At 40.8% G+C, this 17,085-nt stretch overlaps 1 protein-coding gene across 12 annotated transcripts in view; it reads left to right on the forward strand.

Annotated features, from left to right (window-relative positions):
- The first annotated feature begins 4,968 nt into the window (after window positions 1–4,968).
- Window positions 4,969–17,085, forward strand: part of TACC2 (transforming acidic coiled-coil containing protein 2) — a 127,996-nt gene continuing 115,879 nt past the window's right edge. For all 12 annotated transcript variants that reach the window (XM_039709225.1, XM_039709233.1, XM_039709227.1 and 9 more), the window contains exons 1-2: window positions 4,969–5,093; window positions 14,283–14,414. The gene's annotated coding sequence lies outside the window, so the exon portion shown is untranslated. The remainder of the gene's footprint in view (window positions 5,094–14,282; window positions 14,415–17,085) is intronic.

The following is a 17,085-nucleotide window of genomic DNA, read 5'->3' on the forward strand; positions in this document are numbered from 1 at the left end:
CCGCTGCGCTCTGATCGCGATCTTCCATGATTGACTGGGGCTCTTTGCCGCCCCGGCTCTGCGCGGTCTGGTCCACGGCAAACAGAGTGGGGCGTTTCCGACTCGCCGCAGCGGCGGTTACCGATCTCTCAGCGTTCCTTTGCCATTTACTTCCTTCGCTGGAGTTCCGGTCGCTGCCCGGGGCCGGGCGCTGCGAGCGGCGGCGGGCGGTGCGTGAAGCCCGGCGCAGGCGGGGCCGCCGAGGCCGCTCCGCTGCGGGCACGGCTCCGCCGCTGCCTCGTGGGGGCGCTGCGGGCGCGGAGAGCCGCGGCCGTGAGGGGAGAGGCGGAGCCCGCCACATCTGAGGGGAGCGGGGGGAAGCGACGGGGAAAGCGCCTCTAATACGGGGCTCGGTCCGTGGGAGCGCCTGCGCTAGTCACTGAGCAGGGATCTGTGCTCTGGCAAATGAAATAAATTATAGGGCCATAGAATGGTTTGATTCTTTAAGGACCATCTAGGTAGAATCGTGGAATGATCAGGGTTGGAAGCGACCTTCACGATCATCCAGTCCGACTGCCCACCCAGCACTGTCACTGTAAACCCTAAAGCACCACCCAGCTCCTCCTGAGCACCTGCAGGGATGGTGACTCCACCGCCTCCCTGGGAGCCTATTCCTAATGCCTAAGTACCTAAACAGTGAAAACAATTTTTCTGATCCCTAATCTAAAAGTCTTCTGTCTCAGTTTAAAGCCATTTCCTCTGGTCGCCTCACTGCAGGCCCAGCAGAGACCGGTCCCACCTTGCTGCAATGAGGACAGCGATGAAGGCCACCCAGAGCATCCTTTTCTTGAGCCTAAAAACCCCCAGCTCCCTCAGGCATTCCTCAGAAGAGCTCTCCAGAAACTCTCCAGCACCTCCATGTCATTTCTATAGTGAAAGGCCCCGCACTGAAGGTACCACTCGAGATGTGGCCTCACCAGTGCTGAGAGCAGGGGATCATCACTTACCTGATCCTGCTGGTCCCTGCAAAATAGAAATCATAACACTTAGCCCTTCATTGTTGAATGATACTATTATGTTGTTCTAATTATTGTGGTGGGAGTTTTAAAGTAGTTTTGGGAGTATTTTCTTAAACGTCTTCATAGATCAGCTTGACTCAGTATATAGACATGGATCTACTTCAGTTTGCACTAGTACTTTAGCTGGATTACAGACTGCAACTATGCACAAACTACCTTTTAAAATACATGTTTAAAACATGTAACACTTCAGTTGAACACTAATAAATTATATCTGAGCTCTTGAACTATTTTCCATTCTTTGTGTGACTTGTAGAGTGCTGTCAAATTTGCATTGTAAATTCAATATGAGTAATTTGCTTTTGGATGCTGACATATAAAGGCTCAAGAGAGGATCCAAACAAGACTGGGGCCCATTGTACACTGCAGTACACAAACACATGGTAAAAAATACTCAGGATGCAAATACAGGCTTTGCAAATGTGAATTACATTTTTTTTACTGTCATCTCACTGTGCTTAATAGGAACTCAACATTACACAATATTGCAAGACATTGCTCTGCATTTTTTGTTTTGAGTTCTGCTTGTTCAGATGATCAGACCTCTGCTTTCCTAGCTATTATTGTGTATCTGTCAATTGTTACCATCAACAGTGAAAATGGTGAGTGAAAAAAATGTCCTACACGCAGTTGACTGCAAGATCTTCAGTTGCCTGCGTTTTTGTTTTGAGTTCTGCTTGTCCAGATGATGAGATCTCTGCTTTCCTGGCTATTATTGTGTATCTGTCAATTGTTAACTGTCAACAGAGAAAATGGTGAGTGAAAAAAATGTCCTACACGCAGTTGACTGCAAGATCTTCAGTTGTCTTTACACACCAAGACTATTTTTTGTCTGATGTTCATTGAGTTCTCATCCATGCATAAAACCTTATTGTCATTGAAGTGAGAAGAGTCACATAGAGGAATCCTAAAACAAATATTTCAGATCTAATAGGAGAGTTTCACTGTGTGCAGATTTCACCATTCCCTCTTTTGCTCCTCTCAGGGTGTAGAAATAAATGTAGAGTTTCTGGCATTTAGCAGCAGATTTCCAACTGAATTCCTAACATTGTACAATTTATACAAACCATGACCATACAGGTACTGTATTTCAGCAAACAAAAGTCAGTTTCCATTGTCATCAAATACAGAGCAATAATGTGGTTTTTTATGGTTCTGAGCAGTGAATTACAAGAGGGATTCACAGTGCACCTCAGCTTGGGAACTGCCCAGCACAATGGTGCTCTTATCTTGAGCCCCTAAAATGTGAATCTACCTCTGCTTCATTTACTATCAAATCTATTCACTTGCCCAGTTCTGGAAATTTGCCTCCTGATGTGAGTATCCCTGATTTGCTACCAGATGTTCCCAGACATGAATGGAAAAAGATTTGTCTTTAAAAGTGACCTTTTAGTCACTGCCCAGGAGTGTTGCTTATGATTTTAAAGCATAAACCTTTTTGCATTTCCCTTGAGTACACCAAAATAAATGCTCCCGTTTAGAATGAAGAGATAAAGCAAGAAATTAGTTGTCTAAAAACATGGCAGCACAGGATTGAAAACATCAGAAATAAAATATGTGAGATATTTGGCATTCAGCTGCCAGCTCTGCAAGCAAACACAGATGAGGGGAAACTCTTTTAGTGAGTGTAGCTAATTTTAAAAGAATTGTTTTAGTGATGCAGAAGTGTGAATTAGTATATTTGGTTCTTGCAGCAGCTTTTATTTCTGTGTTTACAGATAATTCTGTAGGAGGTGAAAATCTGGCACCAGATATACCCTCAGCAGTGTGGATTAGGTTACAGCCCATCACATCACCATATATACTGTGCCAGTCTAAGAAGGTATTTTCAGAGACATATGAAAGAACAATTATTAATAGAACTATGGAAAAAAAAAGGCCCCAGTTTGGTGAGATGTCAAGGAAAAAATCCTGTTAGGATCAAACCCTCACTGGCACCAGAAGCCCTTTCTTTTTAAGGACTTGGAAGGTTTCATTAAGTGAAAGATTGACACCAGGTCACTACAACATGTGGAAGTCATGCTGCTAGAGACTAAAATGCTGAAAACTTTCCACTTTTCCCCTACAATCAAAAAGCAATATATTAAAATAAAATAAAATAAAATAAAATAAAATAAAATAAAATAAAATAAAATAAATCTTTGCAAGAAGGAGTAGGGAATATATGCATATATCAGTGGTGCCTCAGAGTGGAGAATAGCCAGACTGTTGCAGCGTTGGTGGTCCATCCAGCACATCTTGAATGGAGGAATAAACTAATTAAAAGCAAATGCAGAACAATGTCAGATTTTTGCAAAAGCAGAAAGCCAATAAGTGTTCTAAAGATTTGTGCACATATTTTGCATAACTGCAGTTTGGCAGTTTTGGCAATTTTTTGGACATAGAAATTTTAATATGCTAATAATTTCTGTATTCACAGAAAATTCATAAATTCACTATTTCTTATAGCAGTTTCTGGAAATTATCACCTCTTAGACCTCCCCAATACCGTGCAAACAACTGAGTTAAACCTAAGCACTTCTGGGATAGGTTTGATCCTATCCCAGCAATCATTTCTTCATATCTTGTGCTGTTGTGGATATATTTATATTTATGTGTTTAAAGGCCTGTAACTCACAGCCTATTAGGAGAGGAATGTTTTTTTTTTCCTTTTTGGAACAGTGTATTCCAAGGGAGGATTTTCCAAAAGCACCATGGAAGTGAAAACATGCTCTAAGGACATTAAAGGACATTTCTGTGATCGGTGCGGTGTGGTAAAACCAGGGTGCCCCTGATGAAGGAAATGAATGGAATCTGACTCTATTGATTCAGAATGCTGAACAATTGCTTCATTGAAACTATATTTTATTACATTCTACTATACTATATTAAAGAGATACTATACTGCAAAGAATGCTAAAGAATACTAAAAGATACTAAAGAAAAACCTGCATGCTGACAGCTAGGACACAGCTTTGACCCAATGGGCTAATTAATATAAACAACTATCACTGGAATCCAGTTACCAAATCCCTTCAGGTAAACAATCTTCATAACACATTTGACATGTGCAAAAACAACAGGAGCAGCAAGTAGAGATAAGAATTGTTTTCTTTTTCTTTCTCTGCTTCTCTAGGAAACAACCTGGGAGAGAATGGGAATGCCACAGTGCAGGTTTCCTATTGCTGTGGGGGTTTATGGCTGAGACAGCTCCGTGCTGAGGTGGCATGGGCTGGTTCCCCGAAAGGCTCACACAGCTCGCACTCCAACTCCTCCAAACCAGTGCTGAAAGCTCCATCTCATCCAGGAGGGAAAAGACAAAGCTGCATCCACTCTCTGCCCATGTGGGCAAGGGAAAACTGAACACAGGCAAAGGGATGGAGAATGCAGGGGGCAGAAGACTTCTTTTACCTTCTCTCCATCCTGCCAGGTAATCTGCTAGCATTCCTAGGATTTCAGTGTTTATCCTGAGCTCCAGCAAGGCACTCCTTAGGAAACGTGAACAGCAGGCTGCCTTGCAGTGATTTCCTTAAGGCAGGTGTCACTTTCAGCAGGGCTGTTGTTATTTACATTTGTCACATGCAAAATTGATCCATTTTCCCAACCTTTGCTTGTGAGGTCAGGGGAAAGGGACAGCCTGATACTTGGAGTTACAGTCCTGGAGAAAAAGCCAGAGGGTAGAATCCCAGTTACATTAGTTTAACATGGAACTTGTCTCCCTGCATTAAAAAATCCATATCCCAACAACAACAACACAGGGCCAACGTGCTGCACCCAGCTCACAGGACCTGTCCCTTGTCATTCCCATCCAGCTGAGAATTCCTGTGAAGAACTGATGTGTCATAGCCCCACAGCTCCCTGGGTCAGATTCCTTACACTTCATAGCTCTCCAGCATAGTGTTCTCAAACATCAGCCAATTCACATTAATAGAACACTTTCATGTGATCCAGGGAGAAAGGGGATCCACACACCAGCCAGGAGGGAAGGAGTGCAGAAGGTTATAAAAATCAGGGACACAGTGGTGCATTTTCATTTTTAGTCTAGAGGAAAATTGGGTAAGTAATTTTTTATTAGTTCTTTAAATTTAAAAATGTCTAGACTCAAAACAGTTTACTAATTATGTTTTAGACATTACAAAAAGGCAGAGGGAGTGTCTGACAAGTAAAAGAATCCTTTTCTCTGTACCAGAAAAAAAGAGTGTCTCCTTTGAGGTTCTATAGTTTCATGATCTCTTGTATAACTTGTTTTACAATCCCATACCCTATATAGCATGTCTACAGGATGATGTCTTGTTTAGTCAGTATCTCTCTAAGACCAAGAGACTGATCATTAAATGTGCATGTCCTAAAATAGCTGTTTTAAAAACAAGTTACAACATTACAGACTGTCATAACTATTTGCAAATGCTGGAGTTGTTAAATGTGGCTCTCTTCCACTTGTTCTTTTTTGCAGAAACAGTTCTAAGGGTTTGTGTCAGAAAGGATTGCTTGTTGTTTTGAAGTTGCCATGTAACAACAAGAATGTGTGTTTCTCATGCAGAATTTCAGGGATAAATGAGCTGGCTGCTCACTAGACAGATTATGCAGATGTTTGATGATGTTCTTAAGTGGGAACTGTCTACGATGTTTTGTCTTTCATGCATAGCAAAGTTTGTTTCAGGCTGTAAAACACAACACTGAGAAGTTGTAGGTACAATATTACCTCTGGTGACCCAAAACTTATAGATCTTCAGGTAGTTGAAGTCAGTTCCAGTCTTACCCACTAAGGAGAACCAATTAAATCAAAATAAGATGGGAAAAAAATTAATTGTTACTGTTTTTAACATGGATGACATGATACTGGAATCCTTTGTCAAAGTGTAAGTCCATGGACACTTCAGTTATTTCTGGATTTTATTACTGAGCAAGGTTTATATTATCATAATGTTTTGGAAACTGTTTCCCAAGCTTAAAAAGTAGGTTTATCTTCAGGCAAAACTAACTATTTTATTGACAGGCAAAGGATGACAATGGCAGGTATGCTTCTATCTGTATTATAAAGCAGGTATTTCCCACAAAATCTGATCTTACCTTAAAAATAGAGTGTTTATAGCTTGAATTTTGTCCTCATGATTCAACTATTCAAGATCAAGCTGCTAACAACTTAGGAGCAGACTTTTTTCCTTTTACACAACACAAAAGATGAATTAGAAACCTGCAATATACATATATGAGTTAAAAAAAATCCATCCCTTCATGTCAAAATGTTTTCCTTATAGATTCAAATTTCACTTAAATGCTAATACATAGAACCTGTAAGTCTTATTTTACAAGGATTTTGGACAGGAAAAATGCTGGTAGTTGACCAGAAAAGTCAGATGGGCGTACAGGTGGATGATCTTAGGCTGAGTTTTAGGTAACCTGACATCTCCATCTGCATCTGCATCACATCCAGTCATTTTCCCATCTCTAGGAGAGAGTCCTGTGACAATGACAGGCTTGGGTGTCCTGGCCTAAGGAGATCAGACGTCCCTTTGCACATGCATGAGTGTCCTAGTGAGTGTTTTCATCCAGCATTGTAGCAATCTGTGGGAAGCAACCTAGTCTGGGGAAAAGCCAATCTGAGCTGATCTAAGTTACATTATAGTTGGGGTTTTATCAGTCAAGTCCATAACAAGTCTGAAAAAAGTAACATTTTACTCTACTTCTATGATCTAGGCTTAATGCTAAATGAATGGCTTAAGTGCAGTTAATTGATTCCACATTTAATTACAGAAATTAATGGTTTGAAGAGCTGCACTGCTGACAGCCAGGATAAGAGTTGAGCCATCAGAGATTACAGTTCTTATTTTTCTTGACATAATCCTTTTCTAAGTACTAAAAATCACACGGTGAAACAAAGTTTGATTGAAGTTTTGTATGTTTCCATTAGAAGTTCTTTAATGCAGGATCCTATGAAAATACAGCAGTTGGTCAAGATCCATATACAGAACATACAAGCCCCAGCAAGCTTGACAAAATACTGAACTATATATTCTTGCCAAATTAAATTTGTCATTAAATGCTAGTTAGGACTTGACAGACTCATTTACTTCCCTGATTTCCCAGCATAAGATCCAGCCAGCCCTCTTTCCTCTTGGTCAAACCCAAGCTTCAGCCAGCTCTGAGTCCCTGCAAATGGATTCAGATATTTATATTTATTTGCTTCATGTGTAAACAGTAGTGTGCTGCAGGGAGCTTTGTAGGACTTTAATGGGTCTGTGCATAAATAAAAGGTAAGAATGATTTATTTTATTACCTAGATGAAATCTGCTTTTCTGAGTATAAGTAATCAGAAAGGATTTGCTGGTTCATGGCAACCTGACTGGGTGAAAACAGTTTTTTCCTGCTACCAAAACATACTGTTGATTAATATAGTGCTAATATTTTTGTTTTGATATGAACAGCTGTCATATTTTCTACAGGAATATTTTAGAAGGGAACATGACCCGTAGAATTGTGAGTAGGAAAGCAGGATGATGAGATAATATCCCTAGAAACAATGAAATAAACCAGAAAACTTTATCAGTGAACTAATACTATAGATGTTTCTGCAGAATACATCTGAGGAATTGACAAACTGAGACAAAGGAATCCTTTGGTAAATATTATTTCAGAACATTTTGTCCCATTCCCAAAATGTGTTTCCTCCAGCAGACTTTTAAACTACCTGTTTTGGGGAGATGCTAAAATAGGGAAGGATTTGTTCCTCGGCTCTGTTTTCTGTGATTCTGTGAAGTGTCAGCCAAACAGCACCATTTCTGTGCACTGAGGGTTCACTGTCAGATTTTCACAAACCCTCCAGAAGAGGCAGGGAGGATCCTTCTAGATCTTCTGAAGCACCAACAATTTCTGATGTGACAAACTGACATTGTGAGCAACTCCTGGCTGAAGGCAGAAACACTGCTGCAGTAAGGGAAGGGGGGAAAAAAGAACAAAGAAGCTGTTCATGAGTATCAAAATCCCAGTTTTTACAGCACAGCTTCATAAATCTGCAGGTTTTGACCTTATATGCCCAGATTTTAATGTGTGCTTTTATTCTCCAGCACATCAGGGGGATGTGGGTGCTCCATTATGCAAAGCTGTCAGTTCTGACAGCAGTGGGATCTGCTGCCTGTATTTCTGTGTCTGTGTTTTACATCTTCAGCATATTGACACTATTGAAAATACTGACATTATTAGTATCTCCTGTGCTGAGTTGCACGCCTACTTTTTACATTGCTGTTACAGTTTCCATGCAACTTGCAGCTGTAAACTGAGAATTATACTTAACCACTTTCTTGATGAGAAAGACCTGATTTTAGCCACACTTTTGGAGCATTGCACAGTTTTATTGAACCCATATGAAAATCTCTGCTTGATGCAAGGGGCAGGAGGTTTAAATTCATGCTCTACATAAAATGGGGTTTTTTTCAGTTTCCTTGGTAGACTCTTAAATCACACAGTGCTCACACCAAGGGGTGGAATGTGTCAGGACCACTATCATGGAAATATTCTTGAATTCTAATAAACAAGGCTTAACATTTCTTAATTGTCCTACATGCAATATTTAGTTCCTGCATGAAGACTCACCAGCCCAAAACAAAGATTTCAGTCATGGCCCCATTCAGTCATTTCTACTGGTAAAAAGATTTCAAGAGTTTCAGAAATTATGCTTGAGCCTTTTCCACTAATATACTGTATAATCTCATTTTGTGTAAGTTCTGTTCTTACATATGAAGAGTTTTGAAGAGTCAATTTATGTTCTATCACACTTTCCAGAGAAGAATATTATTCATTTCTAGATGCACAGGAGTTCACCAAGTAATCTTTAAGAGTTTTCTCGAACAAGAGGGAAATACTCACATTTGGGTACAAGAAGAAGCCTAAATCTTTATTCACATGAACTTTAAACTGGACAAACAATTGTAGGCCTTATTTTGTGCTCATTCCACTGGCTTGAAATATGTTTAAAATCCATGTTTTGGTACTGGTGACTGGCACTTAGTTGCCTGCATGCTGTCATGGTTTCCTATTTAAAGTAGAATTTTTATATATTCAAGGTTATAATCCCTTCTTAAAAGTGCCAGTGTAGTGCATAATTATATATAACAACTATTTTGTGAGCCTGGTCTCCAGGGAACCCTCCCCAAACCAAAACTGAGATTGAGTTAAGGAACTGTAAAGCCTGCAACTGGCATATTCCTTAATGATGATGAAATGCCAATGAAAAAAAATACACCTGTAAATTAAGAGTGAACTTCTGAAACTGGATATTGTGGAGAATGAGTGGAACATGAGAACATGAATATAAATAGTGGAGACCCAGCTGGAGAAGGCAATAAGTTATAGGAGTTTAAATCTGTCATTAGGTGAAGCTGATGAGGTTTAGGTCTGTCAGGAGGATGAAGAGTTGTGCCATCTGTAACAACAGTGAGCAGCTTAGGTAACTTTATCTCCACCAAGCACCAGGGATCACCAGGACCACTTCCCACCAGCACAGCATTAGATCATCTTCTAAAAACGCCACTGCCACAAAGGCAAACATCAAACCTGCTCTGCAGGGGGATAATGCAGTTCAGGCACCATTTGTTGTCACCAGGTCATCATAAATACATGGAAGACTGGCTGTAACTGACTTCTCCCAGTCTTGTTTTGCAATTCTGCTTAGTTGAATCAAAGGAATCAGGGGAAAAAGAGGTTTATAATTTATATTCAGCTTAAATATTATTTCATTACTTTAGTTTTAACATGGTAACAGGTATGAAACTATGGCAATGTCTATAATTCTTATTAGTATGCAAGTATTATCCTTTGGAAAAAAGCACATAAAATTATTTTAGTCTTACTGTTGGGTTGTTGTTTTGGTTTTTTTAAATTTATGGATGATGTTACTCTGCACAAAACTGTTCTTGGCTGAGCTTACAAATAAACCTGAGGAAACATTTTAGTCCTGATTAGCCTTGAAATGTGATGGAGCCTTTTTGTGCAGAGTTAGATCACACTTAGAAAAACCCATAATCCAGGGAATAGTCCTTGTAAAATATAATCTCTTCTTTTAGAGAAGTCATGCCAAATCAAACCAGTAATCATCTTCATTCTGTATCATTATTCTGAGGGCTGAACACCGGCTGTGCTTTCCTGCTTAGGCCAGGATTACACAACATATTAACAGCCTGATCACTCAACTCCCCTGTGCCTCAATTTCTGCTTTTCTGAAATGTCAGCAGCATTCTCCTGCTTTGTGAACCGGTGAGGAGCTTGCACAAGTAATCCAACTAAATGTAATCCAGCACAATTAATCCAACCTTTTTCAAGGTGCAGAAGAATGAAGAAACTCAACAAATTTAGTTTCAAAGTAAATATTTTTTTCGTCCAAACTCGGGAATCTTTGTAAACAACTTATGAGCACTATCTTGACTACAATTTCAGAGATCAGTGACTCAGTTCCCAGAGTTAGTCCTGCAAAAACCTAATACACTTGCTTGGACTAGACTATGAAATCTAACCCCTGTCTGGCCATTAACAAGTTGTCTTGATGTGCAGCTCTCCTGAGAGATTTAATTTCACAGCCTGCTCTCACTACTGACAAAACACAGCATTTCTGGAGTAAGAGTATTGACAACTGCAAAATATTCAATAGCTGAGTTTTTGTCTAATTTATTCTCACTCAGTGATCTAACAGCTATCATGAAATTATTAAAAACAGCCTCAGGCTACATGGCCTTTAACTGAGGATGAAGGATATAATTGCATAAAATATCTGCATTTTTACATATGGAATATGTAATATATACATGTGTATATATGTGGGACTGTGTGGTAGGTGGCTGTGTACCTGTGTTGTGTCAGCAGAAAGAAAACAAATAAACATCCTGAGGAGCGTCTCTGAGTGCTGGAGGCTTTCCAGGAGCCCGAGAAGAGTTCTCCTCTCCTGGGATATTTGTGTGGGCATGGAGGGTGTGGAAGCACAAAGCCCAGAAAGCAGCTGCAACCTGCCAAGCCTGACATGTCAACACACACCTCAGGCCAGGAAAGGGGGAGATTAAATACTGCTGCCATCCACAGTTAGGGAGAGACAGTTGCTGGCAGCTGGTTCAGCTAAAGCAGAACAAGCAGGAAAGAACCCCTTCCCCTGATCTGCCTCTTCCCTGCCTTCCCATCAGCTCTCAGAAAACCAGTGCCTGTGGCAACTCTGCTCTGCCTTGTATTTCCACTGAGTCTCTTGGAGAAAAGGAGGAGAAAAAAGGGAATGCATGAACAGAAGAAACAGGTAAAGGGAAAGCAAGGGAAATAGAAAGGAAGGGAAAGCAAGAAAAATAATTTGAAGGAGGAAGGACCTGAAGAGAGGCAAGAAAAAAGCTTGGAACACAAGTCCTGTGAGGAACAACTGAGGGATTTTCAGCCTGGAGAAAAGGAGACTCAGGGGTGCCCTCCTCACTCTGCACAGCTCCTGAAAGGTGCCTGTGCTCAGCTGGGGCTGGGCTCTGTCTGCAGCAGCACTGACACAACCAGAGATCACAGTCTCAAGAGAAATACAGGTTGGATATCAGGAAAAAGTTTTTCACAGAAAGAATTATAAAGTTCTGGAATAGCCCTGGGGAGGTGGTGGAGTCACCATCCCTGGGTGTGTTTAACAAAGCCTGGATGTGGCACTGGGTGCCAGGGTTTAGTTGAGGTGCTGGGGCTGGGTTGGATCTTGAAGGTCTCTTCCAACCTGGTCATTCTGTGATTGTGTGAAAGAAATAATTCATCCTGTGATGCATTCTTCTCAGGCCCTACATGTGCCTCTAGACATGTTAAGCCAACTGATCCCCACCTTGTTTCCTCCTGTGCCTCACATAACATGGATTTTTGTCCCTCTGAGTCATGCCCCACCATTCCAGTGCTGAGACTGGACATCAGAGCAGGCAGACCAACTCTAAGGAGCAGAGAGCAGGTTCTAAAAATCCTCCCCTCACATCAGACCTTCTACTGCTACTTCCAGAATTTTGCCCCAAGTCAGAGGGCATGTTCTTCCTGCCTCAGCTGGGAGGTTTAGGAACAGAAATACCTCACTTTGACTGAATGACTGCTTGCATTTAGAGTGTGAAAACACATGTAAACTTTGTCAGGTTAGCTATGGACCTGACTTATAGAGTCATATATGCCTCATAATACAAGTGTTGGGGAGATACTGTTGATAAATCATAATTAGCTGTTTATAAAAGGCCAGCAGTAATAATAAGGAAATGTTTTGCAGTGCTGCACAATGATAGGCACAGATGACCAGGTGAGCTATGTAGGTCAGCCTCCCCTAGAGCTCCCAAGCCCTATTAGCTGGTGCTGGTGTTCAGAAGTCAAATAGGAATTTGTGTCCAGCTCTCCACAGCTGGAATGTGCATGTGGGCATGGAGAGAGAGTGCACAGAGCTGTGTTTTGTCTGAATCCACAGCCTCCCCACTGACTGAAGTGCTGCATATGGAATCTGGTGAAAAACTGCTGGTATAAATGTGGTTTGGAAAGAGAAATGTTCCAATACTTGGATATTCTTATTTGGATCATATATATTTCATGAAAAACTTTTGGCATCACTTTAAGGACTAAGCCCCATGCAGTACTTTTGACATCTGCAACCAGTGCAGCAGAAGGGGATGAACGTGACCTGAAAACATTTAATGCTCAATGCACAAGGGAAAGATTATTGAGATCCACAGATGTAGGCACTGAGCACCGTTTTAGGAACCCTGAGGTGGCCATCACATCCTCATTGGACTAGCAGATAAAACACAAAGTTATCTGAGAGCCATGTCTTCCAGAGAGGCAGTTAGGGGATAAGTGGAATACAACAGAATCACACTTAAGATTGCCATAACCACTTTTATTTATTATTGCTTGAAACTATATAGTATTAGGAAAGTTCTTATAAGAGATTAAATGATAGACTTTATTTTTTCAGCTGGGAAAATATTACTAGATAGAAAGTAAACCAAAATTTTTTAGCACCCCCATGTTTTCTTAGGAAGGGCACCTCCTGATGGAGGTTCCAATAACATTAACTCAAATTCCAGCAGAGTCTGGTAACTGCAGCATGCTGAGGGAGCCACTGCTGACATCCTAGTTCTGCCACTTGGCGAGCTATTTAACCTTGGGCAAATCCATTAATCTCCAAAGAAATATGTGTCTTCTTCTGCACTTTTGTGCCATAAAACATAAACACCTGAAGGATGCAGGAGTGCCCTGAAGTGCCACATGGGGCTGATTAGAAGCAATGGGAGTATGTCACCAATTGGATTTTTCCAGTCCAGGTTATCATCCTGATTGAAAACTAGCCAGAAATAGGAAGAATTCTTTTTAACTTTCATAACCAGTTTTTCAAAACATGCTTTTGTGTCTCAGTGGGAAGTACTCAGCATCCCTGCTTCTTTTCTTTCACACTTGTACATGAAGTGGGGCACATCAGCCAAGGCTGGGCTGCATCCTGTGCTGTCCTCTGAATCTCAGTCCTGCATGGGCTCAGTGATGTGATCTCCATAGGCACTTTCTGGTTTTCTTGGGGGAAGGGCACCAAAGTACAATTTCACAACTCTCACAAAAATCCAGCTCAGCTTTCCGTTGCCAAGCGACATCACGGCTTTGCAGCAGATCCAGCTGCTGATGTTACCAAGCAACGTCCTCCCATCAAGTTGTGCACTTGAAAATCATTACTTGTTTATTAATTCTCATGGTGGGCCATGATTCCCCTCCTCAGATCTTGGTATTTGCTCTTCTAAAGTTTGTGAGAAAGCAAAAGACAAAGGACTGTTGTAGGTCAGTCGTTCTTGCAGATCTCTGTCATATTGTTGGAATATGCAGAAATTGAGAATGGTTTTGCACTATTACATCAAGATTGGAGAAGAGTAAAATTCTGAACACCTCCCCTTTCTTCTCTTGCCTATGGGAACAGCTGGTGTGTAACAGTATGCTAAGTGCTTCAGCAGAACTTTGCAATGTTTTATATGTAGCATCAATCATGTGAAAGTATGGAACATAAAACATTTTGTCTTAAATTGCCAGTATTTGTACCATAAAGTAAAATGATCTCACACTGAATTGTCTTCTACAAATGCCTGAGATAGCATGTCTTCCATATACAGGAAACTAACATGTATGTAGTGGTTGGTAAGTGTACCCAATCCTGTATATAATGAGATTAAATTTGATCTGAAATAATAATTTATTAACCCACTACATAGCTTACCTTTAAGTCTGAGCTGTGTTCTCCCCTAGTTTGAGTTTTCCAGTCCTCCTGGGTTAAACCCTGTTTTGATCAAGAAAAGACAATCTCTCCCTGGATGAGCATGAAGAGTGGATGAGGAGCCACAGGGGAAATTGCAGCCAACAACAGTAAAGCAGCCCAATGTGAGTACTTCTTTCCCCATCATAAAATCAAAGAGAATAAATAGAGACTTCAGAGCATGTGGAATTCTCTCAGAGCTGGTGGTTTACACTTCAGACTGGAACAGAGCAGAAGATCAGCAAAGGTGGGAACAGCTTGCAGTGAAGCAGGGCTGCTTGGGATAGCTGGGGTAGAAGTGAATTAGTGAATCTAATGTAGACATGAGAGCGGGGCAGGAGACTGACCCAAAGCTACAATGCCAGTGCTGTCAGCCAGGGCTTTTTCAGGCTCACAGGTCAGAGCACAGGGTGGCTGTGTTGCTGTCACTGCCCTCATTTCCAGGGCTCACAGTTCTGGCACCAGTGCAGGAGTTCCTGTGGGGCTTTGCAAACCTTGCACAACTTACCCAAAGAGAGAGATTCTGCTTTGCATGTATGTTGATAAAAACACACAATCAGAAATCATCATCTACAGATTACTGAAAGTTGTTTTCCCCCCAAGTTTCTGCCAGACAATTGTTTTGCAAGGCAGCTTCTTCACTTTCACTTTGTGGCATTTTCTGGCCTTAGCTTAGACATGGAATTGCCCCAAATGTGAGTTCAGTTTGTTTTGATGAGGAAATAATGCAGTAGCAGAAGTGAGGATGTATTACCAAGCTTGTGTTTTCCTGAGCTCCCACAGGATCCCTGCTCTTAAATTCATGGCAGAGAGCCTAAACAAAAAACATCGCATAATTTGTTCTCTATAAGACAATCAATTGTGCAATGCCCCCCTCTTTGGTTTTAAGAAAGAGCACACTAAAATTTTGAATTTATGAACTTCAGATTTACTGGATTCTGATCTGTGCTGGGGAGACCAGAGAATGCTGGATCACCAACTTCATTAAAAAAATAAAGATTTAAAAGGCAGGGCTATTCATGTAGCCCTTGATCTTGCAACTGTGCATTCCAGTTCAGGAGAGGCTTTATGTTTCCAAGTCAGGAGTTTATAGACCAAGATTTTGTGGAACAAAAGTCTCAAGACAACATATTGGTGCCCTATGAAATCCTGCCCTTTAGCCATGTCAGGTATGACTTTTTCATGCTGGACTCAGCAATGCTGCCTCACACCCTTTGAGGTGCAATAAACCCACAGTGCACCATTCCTTTGGTTTGTGGCCCCAAAAAGCACCGCTGGTGTTTACAGAAACTCGTTAATCCCTTGGAGTTGCCACTAATGAGAACTACTCTTGTCTTTGGTTACCAGCTGTGTTTCTGAGCACCCCTTTGTGGAAACATTTTTTGTTTTGTGGAAGCATTGCTGGAATGGACAACCAGAGTTAATAATAACAATTAGCTTGCCCATAAACCAGTACTTCTTGCAACATCACATTTCAAAGGGTTTTTGTCACGTCTCCACCCTTCAGGATGATTAAATGGGAAATGATTTCACCATAACCTGAACAGGCACATCAACATTTGCTAGCAGGTATTTCTGACAGCTTTCAAGGGTAATACGAGAAAATGAAAGATGAGCTTAAGCACATAAACAAACCTGGACACAAAATGCAGAATAGATTCTTTTTCCCCCCCCAAATACTAATTTTCCCTTGAAAACAACACATGCATAACTGCAGTGTGTTATTGACACAGTTTCACTCAACCATTTTTGCAAGAAGCACTGCTTATACCACATGCCAAGAAACGGTAGAAGTGAAATATGTTTGACCCAAAATTGATGTTCTCTGGGGTTGCTTTTGTAAAAAAAATGGATTTCTGGCAGGCAGAGAACCTGGCAGGAGCAGGGGGAGGCCGGGCTGAGGAGGTGTAACTTGTTTTCTTTCTCGCCTGGGGTGGAGGCAAGTTGGTTGTTGAGCAGGTTATGAAGGTGGGTCCCGCAGAGAAAGCCTACATTTCATGAGTCTGAGGAGAAGTAGGAGGAAAATCAGGTGAAAACTGGTGAGGTGAACATGGAAGGAATGGTTTGAAGACATGCTCTAAAAGCGTCAGTGAAGCCAAAGGTGCCAGATAAATCTTGGAATGTAAGTGCAACGTTAAACATGCTCTTGTTTGCTTTCAGTGGAGCAGTTGTTCAGCTCAAAAAGCCATGTCAGATAATGACTTTTGACTTGTTCAGCTCAAAAGTCTCTGCAGGCTGTACAGACCAATTTGGTACCACTGAGCTGTTTCTGAGATATGTAGTGTTCAAATAATTTCAATAATGACATGTAAATTGGGAAAGATACTGTAGAAAGATGATGAATATTATCTTTTGGTTAAGCTATGTTTATTTAATGGATGGATTTTTAACATGTTTGTAATGTTTATTTGAAAGTCTATACATATGATAAAGCACTTTTAGTTTGCAACCTAAGTAATGCTTGTGCATTGAATTATTTAGAAATAATATATGTTAAAAGGATTACAGTAACACTGTAATCTAAAAAATTATCTTAGCACTCTGCAGTGTAATTCACACTTTAATATTGTTATTTCTTGTTTCATTATTGGAGAATCTGTAATGTCTTTATTTCCTATTTATGATATTTATCTTCATTATTAAGCAGATGGTAATGTGAGAATTGTGTGAAAATTGTGAAATTTCATGCTCTAGGGAAAGAAAAGAGTGGGTAGACAATATGATACAATGTGGAAGTGGAGATTTTTGACAGCTGGGACTTCTGCTGTGCTCTTGTCATTTTCTACTTTGATTCCT

The sequence above is a fragment of the Passer montanus genome, unplaced genomic scaffold (genome assembly GCF_014805655.1).
Source record: "Passer montanus isolate IOZ18808 unplaced genomic scaffold, ASM1480565v1 scaffold21, whole genome shotgun sequence".
Taxonomy (NCBI): domain Eukaryota; kingdom Metazoa; phylum Chordata; class Aves; order Passeriformes; family Passeridae; genus Passer; species Passer montanus.